Below are 6,786 nucleotides of genomic sequence, written 5' to 3' on the forward strand. Positions count from 1 at the left end.
CTAAAAACAGCAATATGAACAGACAGACAGACACAGAGCGCTCCCGCTGAATGACAAAAGCTGCCGCCGGCTTCAAACGCACGTGCTTTATACTTCCTGGTCGCTGACGTCACCGTGCCTGTGACGTCACTCCCGTCGTACTATTGGTTGTTAGACTATGACTCAGAATGCTGCCCGCCAATGGCGTTCCCCAAAGCTTTTATGACGCGGCTCGAGTTCCCGGAAGGGAACTGATGTTAGTTTTGTTAACACTGACAGCCTTTTTTATTATTTTGTCTAAGACACAGACATTAAACAATTATTAAACAGTAAACAGTATACTTTGACTATATCAACATGTAATATTGTTAAAAATACATTACATTCAGATTTAATCAGTTAGTAGACACTTTTATCCAAATGACTTACAAATGAGGATGATAGAAGCAATTAAACCAACCAAAGAGGAACAATATGTAGGTGCTGTGACAAGTCCCATAATAATAAATAAATAAAAAGAATTAAAAGTAATCTCTCTATACTTTCTTGAACAAAATTTAGGAGAAAAATAAAGACTTACACAACTTTTCATACTTGGGGGTTGTCAAATGTAAAAAGTGTAAATCCTCCTATCAGAACTTTCTTCACTAGACACATTTTCTCTCCATTGTTGTACTTTATCTTCACAACCTGGCCAACCATTTGCAACTGTGGTCTCTAGACTGTGGACAAAATGATAATGAGTTGAAAACAGAAACAAACATATAAGTTGTACTTTAGCGATCTCCATTGAGATATTCTGCTCAAAAGAAAGTGTCATATGGCCAGTCTGTTCCTTCACACAATCATTTGCTGCTTAAATCTGTGATCAGAAAAACTATAATACATCTAAACATAATCTTGACTACATTGTTTGGAACTAAGGCTGAATAAATGCCCTTATGCAACCTCAGTGCCATAAGTCTTTTTGTTGTTGTTGTTTTTAATGAAAAAAATATATCATTTGTAACAACTGATAGTGTTAATATTAGGAATTTCATTTTAATCAGGAGTTTTATCAGTTTTCAGAATGATAAAATGAAATGTTCCCTTAATGTTTGCATAACTACACTCAGAAATACCAGAGATGTCAGGCAACCAAAGGGCTTTCACACTGCGTTTAACCCTAGGTTAGGTAACGTTTCACAAATGTAATTTAGAAGTGGGGTTAGCACCGCTTTTTCCCCTGGTTTTTGAAACCCTGCTTTGAAGCAGGTTTAGCACGCTTTTGAGGAGCCAACTTTGTACAGTTTGAAACTAAACAGTGTTATAATGTTGCAAGTAAATGGTTAAACAACAGACAACCAATGGCGTGGCTCACATTCACGTGCTTTGGACAATCACGGAAACAGCGCACGTTGTATAAACAGACGTTTCAGCGTTTAAGGGAACAATGTTGAATAGTGACGGAAAACACGTGAACTGGAATGAAGAAGAAACTGTTTTATTTTTTTTTAAAGTTCATTCAGGAAAAACTTGCAATGCTAGAGGCATTACATAAGCAGATGCGTGTTCATCCAGTCAGTGACACTGACATAGGGTGACGAGCAGGGCAAGGGGTGGGCAATATGACTACAATATGAGAAATGTTATTTCATTATATATATATATATATATATATATATATATATATATATATATAATTTGTTATATAAGATAATATATATACTAATTAAATAAACACATTTTTAAAGACAGAAGGTTTATTTAACATGCATACATTTATGTTATCTGTTGTTGTTTTATTAACATTAATGACAGAGAGGTAATTTAATGAGGCTGCTGTCCCTTTAAAATCGAATGCGTGGATGTATAATGGCATATATCCAATTTTCACCCACCTGTTTACGTTATTTACGTAAAATAATCCACATCCACACAATAGACATGATGGATTTTGACAACTGTGTGCAGGCACAAGGAGAACTTACTGTTACACGGTGTAATACCATATGTGACCTGTATCCGGTGGTGACACTGTTGTGCTGGTTCACCGGCAGTCGATGTTGAGACTGCCATCAATAAAGACACAGTTTAGTTCGGCTCCTGCCTGTTTATTGCATAGAACACAAACTCTGAATATGTCCATGAACAGCATTCCAGCACCCGAGGGCATGCGGATGTCCGGGGATATATCAAAGGATTGGGATATTTTCAGAGCGGAAATTAGAGGACTATGAACTAGCGACAGGATTAATTGAGAAACCCGAAGAGGTGAGAGCGGCAGCACTACGCCACCTTATGGGCAACGAATGTCGGCACATCTACAGTCATAATATTGTGTTGACCGAGGCACAAGCTAAAAATCCAAAGGCCATACGTGATGCCATGGGAGCCTACTTTAAGCCTGCGAAAAACATGATCTACGAAAGGTACATGTTCGGGTGTTGCAAACAAGAAGTGGATGAGCCTATTGACAGTTTTCTCACTAGGCTGCGGGAACGAGCATCAACCTGCGACTACAAAGAACTCAAAGACGAAATGATTCGTGATAGACTCGTCTTGGGCATTGCTAATGAAAACACCAGGCGGCGCCTACTGCGTGAACGTGAGTTGACCACAAAGCATAGAAATATGCCGATTAGCAGAAGCGACGGAGCAACAATCGACAGCTCAATCAGTGACAGTGTAACATCGCACAAGCACATAGACTGAAACGCAAGGACGGTGAAAATAACAACGAGCAAACACTCTGGACTGTATTTTGCAAGTATTGTGGGATGAGAGCAGTTTAATGACAACTTTCTGGACGCCATGGGGGTGTATGAGATGGTGCAAACTGCCCTTCGGCGTCTCGGTGGCACCTGAGATCTATCAACGCAAGCAACACGAGCTGCTAATGGGACTCCAAGGCATAGAGCCCATTGTGGATGACATACTGGTTGTTGGCTGCGGTGACTCAGACGCAGAAGCCGAGTCAGATCATGACAAAAATCTCTGTGCACTAATGGAACATTGCAGAGCCGTGAAGCTCCGACTGAGCGAGAAAAAGCTACAATTCAAACTGAAAGCGGTGCATTTTCATGGGCACATATTATCAGCCGAAGGCTTACGGATCGACCCGGAAAAAACGAAAGCTGTCCTGGCAATGCCGACACCTCAGGATGTGAAGGCTGTTCAACGGTTTATCGGCTTTGTAACATATCTGGCCAAATTTCTCCCACGGCTCTCAGATGTGTGTGAGCCTCTGCGCAGACTGCTGGACAAAGGCGTGGCGTGGCACTGGCTTCCCAAACATGACGAGGCTGTTCAAGAAATAAAACGTATGATTACTGACACACCCGTTTTGAAATACTATGACATTGACAAGCCAGTGACAATCCAAAGCGACGCCAGCAAGAACGGTCTGGGCTGTTGTCTGCTGCAACAGGGACAACCTGTGGCATTTGCCTCTCATGCACTCACTCGTACTGAACAGAACTATGCCCAAATCGAGAAAGAATGCTTGAGCATAGTATTCGCATGTCAAAGGTTTCATCACTACCTTTATAGCAGGGAGTCAATCACAGCTGAGACCGACCATAAGCCTCTCGTGACGATTTGTAAAAAATCACTCCTGAGTGCTCCCAAACGTCTCCAAAGCATGATGTTGCAACTGCAAAACTATAACCTGAATGTCGTGTACAAGCCCGGCCCTGAGATGTACATAAGTGACATGCTGAGCAGAGTGGCGCTTTACAAGCAGGCGCCCAACGAGCCCGGAGTACTACTACGGACTGTGAACACCATGGACAGTTCAGAGGCCGCGTTTACAGTCGTAGATCAACGTGACAGACGCCAGTCTTTGTAAAATTGTAAATGAGACAAAATCTGACGGCACATCGCAGGAGCTGGCAAGTATCGTGTTGGCTGGCTGGCCGGAGCGCAAAGAGGATGTGTCGCTCTTGGTGCGCGAGTACTGGCCATTCAGAGATGAACTGAACATTCAGAATAGTGTGCTGTTCAGAGGTCAGTGCGTTATTATACCAAAAGCATTGAGAGCCGAAATTCACACCACTCATTTTGGAGGAGAGGCCTGTTACAGACAGGCGAAGGAAATGCTGTTCTGGCCTAATATGAGGAGCGAGATAAAGGATTATGTGACCAACTGCGCTGCATGTAACGAGTACGCGCACAAGCAATAAAAGGAAACGATGATGTCTCATGAGATCCCTGTCCGCCCTTGGCAAATTGTGAGTATGGACCTGTATGCGTACGGTGGTAAAGAATTTCTTATCATAGTGGACCACTACTCGGATTACTGGTAGATCGATCAGTTACCAGATTTGACAGCAGACACGGTCATTACGCGCTGCAAAGTTCAGTTTGCACGTTACGGGCAGCCAGATCAGGTGATCGCTGACAACGGACCGCAATTCGCTTGTGGACCGTTCAGAAGTTTTGCGAGACAGTGGGGGTTCGTTCATGTAACATCCTCACCCCAGCGCCCACAGTCTAACGGAAAGGCTGAGTCTGCAGTGAAGATCGTGAAATCCCTATGTAAGAGAGCAAAACTCGATGGGTCAGATCCATGGCTTGCAATTCTACGCTCGAAACACGCCCACAGAGGGATTAGATAGCAGTCCCGCACAACGACTCATGTCCCGTAGGCTTAAGACGGGACTTCCGATGTCGAACAGTCTGCTTACTCCTAGAGTGGTGGAGGGAGTTTCGGAGAAACTGAGATGGAGACGGCGCATGGCTAAATTCCATTACGACTTAAGAGCCAAAGACCTCCCAGAGCTTAATGTCGGCGAACACATCAGAATGAAACCTCTACCTGGAGACCGCACGGGCCGGTGGCGGAGAGGCCAGTGTTTAGGAAAGGTGAATCCGCGATCTTATGTTGTGGATGTGGACGGGACATTGTACAGGCGCAACCGTTTGGACTTGCGGAGGGCTGAGCATTTTGATCAGTTTAATCACCAAGAAGAAGAATCAAAGGAGAACAGCCAAGGTGCAACCAGCTGCAGTGAAACGGTAATCAGAGAGGAGAACACATCGGATATTACAGACTGTGAGCCAGAGCAAGTTCAGGACCATAGACTGACAGTGGCCAACAAACCGTCACCACTGGGAGCGCAGATCATCACTCGCAGCGGTCGTCAATCACGGCCACCACAGAGACTTAACTTATGAGTTCTAGTGACTGAGGCTAGAATCAGTAGGACAGTTCAAATAGTAGTGTGCAAAAAAAAAAAAAAAAGTAATACGTTATTTGGTAACCTGCTGTTTATGTTGAGTTTGGGGTTTAGTGGTTCTTTGTGAAGTTGAGCGATTCTCGAAAGAAAGGGAGATGTTACACGGTGTAATACCTTATGTGACCTGTATCCGGTGGTGACACTGTTGTGCTGGTTCACCGGCAGTTGATGTTGAGACTGCCATCAATAAAGACATAGTTTAGTTCAGCTCCTGCCTGTTTATTGCACAGAACACAAACACTTATTGCACGTTGTCTGAGAGAAAACTGTGATCTAGCACGCAGCCCAGAGAGTGCTTCTGGTGTGCCATTCAGCGTGATTCCGCCTATCCCGCCTTCATTAACTGCAAGTTAATAAATAACAAATTGTGATTGGATAGTAATTTGATTACCTTTGATTAGGCTGTTCTCCTGTGACAGAATACTACTCGCTCTGATCAGTGCTCAGAGGGAAATGTTGACATATGGGACAAAACTGGATTTTTTCAAAATAAGTCGGGACACTAAAAAGTCCTGATAAACGGGACTATCCGGGGAAAAACGGGACAAATTACCTATTAGCCTGAACGTGCAATGTAAAAAAAATACCCAGGATTAATTGTTCCCCTTGTAGTCAAAAAAAGTCCCCCTGTAGTCAAATTTTTTATCCCTTAAAACTAATCTGTAGTCATCAAAATGACATATTTAAATGTTTTTCTTGTGAAAGTAATTTTCTCATGTCTTTAAACAGCTTGAATGTAACTCATTTACTATACGCGGATCTACGAATTTGCAAATTAGCCCTGCCTCCACTCACTCACACCAGACAGAGCCTCCTTATCCGTCCACTATCTGAACTTAACCGCTTAGTAAAAGCAATATAATGGCGATACATGGATAATGTCTGATAAAACTATGTTTTTACTAGCGGACAACTACAGTGGATACTGTAACATTCATTAAAGTTACTTACCTGATGAGGGTGTGTCCTCAAAATGCCTCGAAGGCTTGAATGCAGCCTAGATAGTGATTCCAGTTCGCGCCCACGAGCGTATGCGTCTGAAGTGCAGATGCCAATGTGGGAGAAGTGTTTCTGACTCCGGGCAACTTTTACACTGGGGTTATTATTCAAGTTAACAGTTAGAGGTTAGCGGTTTTGCTCTATTTAATTTTTGGTTTTGTGCTGGTAATCCTATTGTTATATTTTGCATGCTAATGATATGAATCTATCCATTGACATGATTGGTTATTGAATTTTGTGACCTAGAAAAAACTCAGGATTCTCTTTAGACTGCTAAAACAACAACAACAACAACAACAACAACAACAACAACAACAACAATAGAAACCACCACAGAATTTGTAATGGTTTTACTGGTTCTAATAGGAATTTTCCACAAGTTGATATGATTCTTTAGGGTCTTAATGAAAAGTCTATAACATACTTTGGTTAAAATTTCTCAATGGTAGTGTAAAACAACACCCCTTTTACCTTGTCAAAATCAGCTCTATTCACAGCAACCCATTTTGTTGCATGCCTCTTTAAATGCTAATGAGCTCTGCTCACCCCACCCCTCTCTTCTGTGGGGTGATGAGCAGACTGTTTACCT

Source organism: Garra rufa, chromosome 11, assembly GCF_049309525.1.
Source record: "Garra rufa chromosome 11, GarRuf1.0, whole genome shotgun sequence".
Classification (NCBI taxonomy): Eukaryota; Metazoa; Chordata; class Actinopteri; order Cypriniformes; family Cyprinidae; genus Garra; species Garra rufa.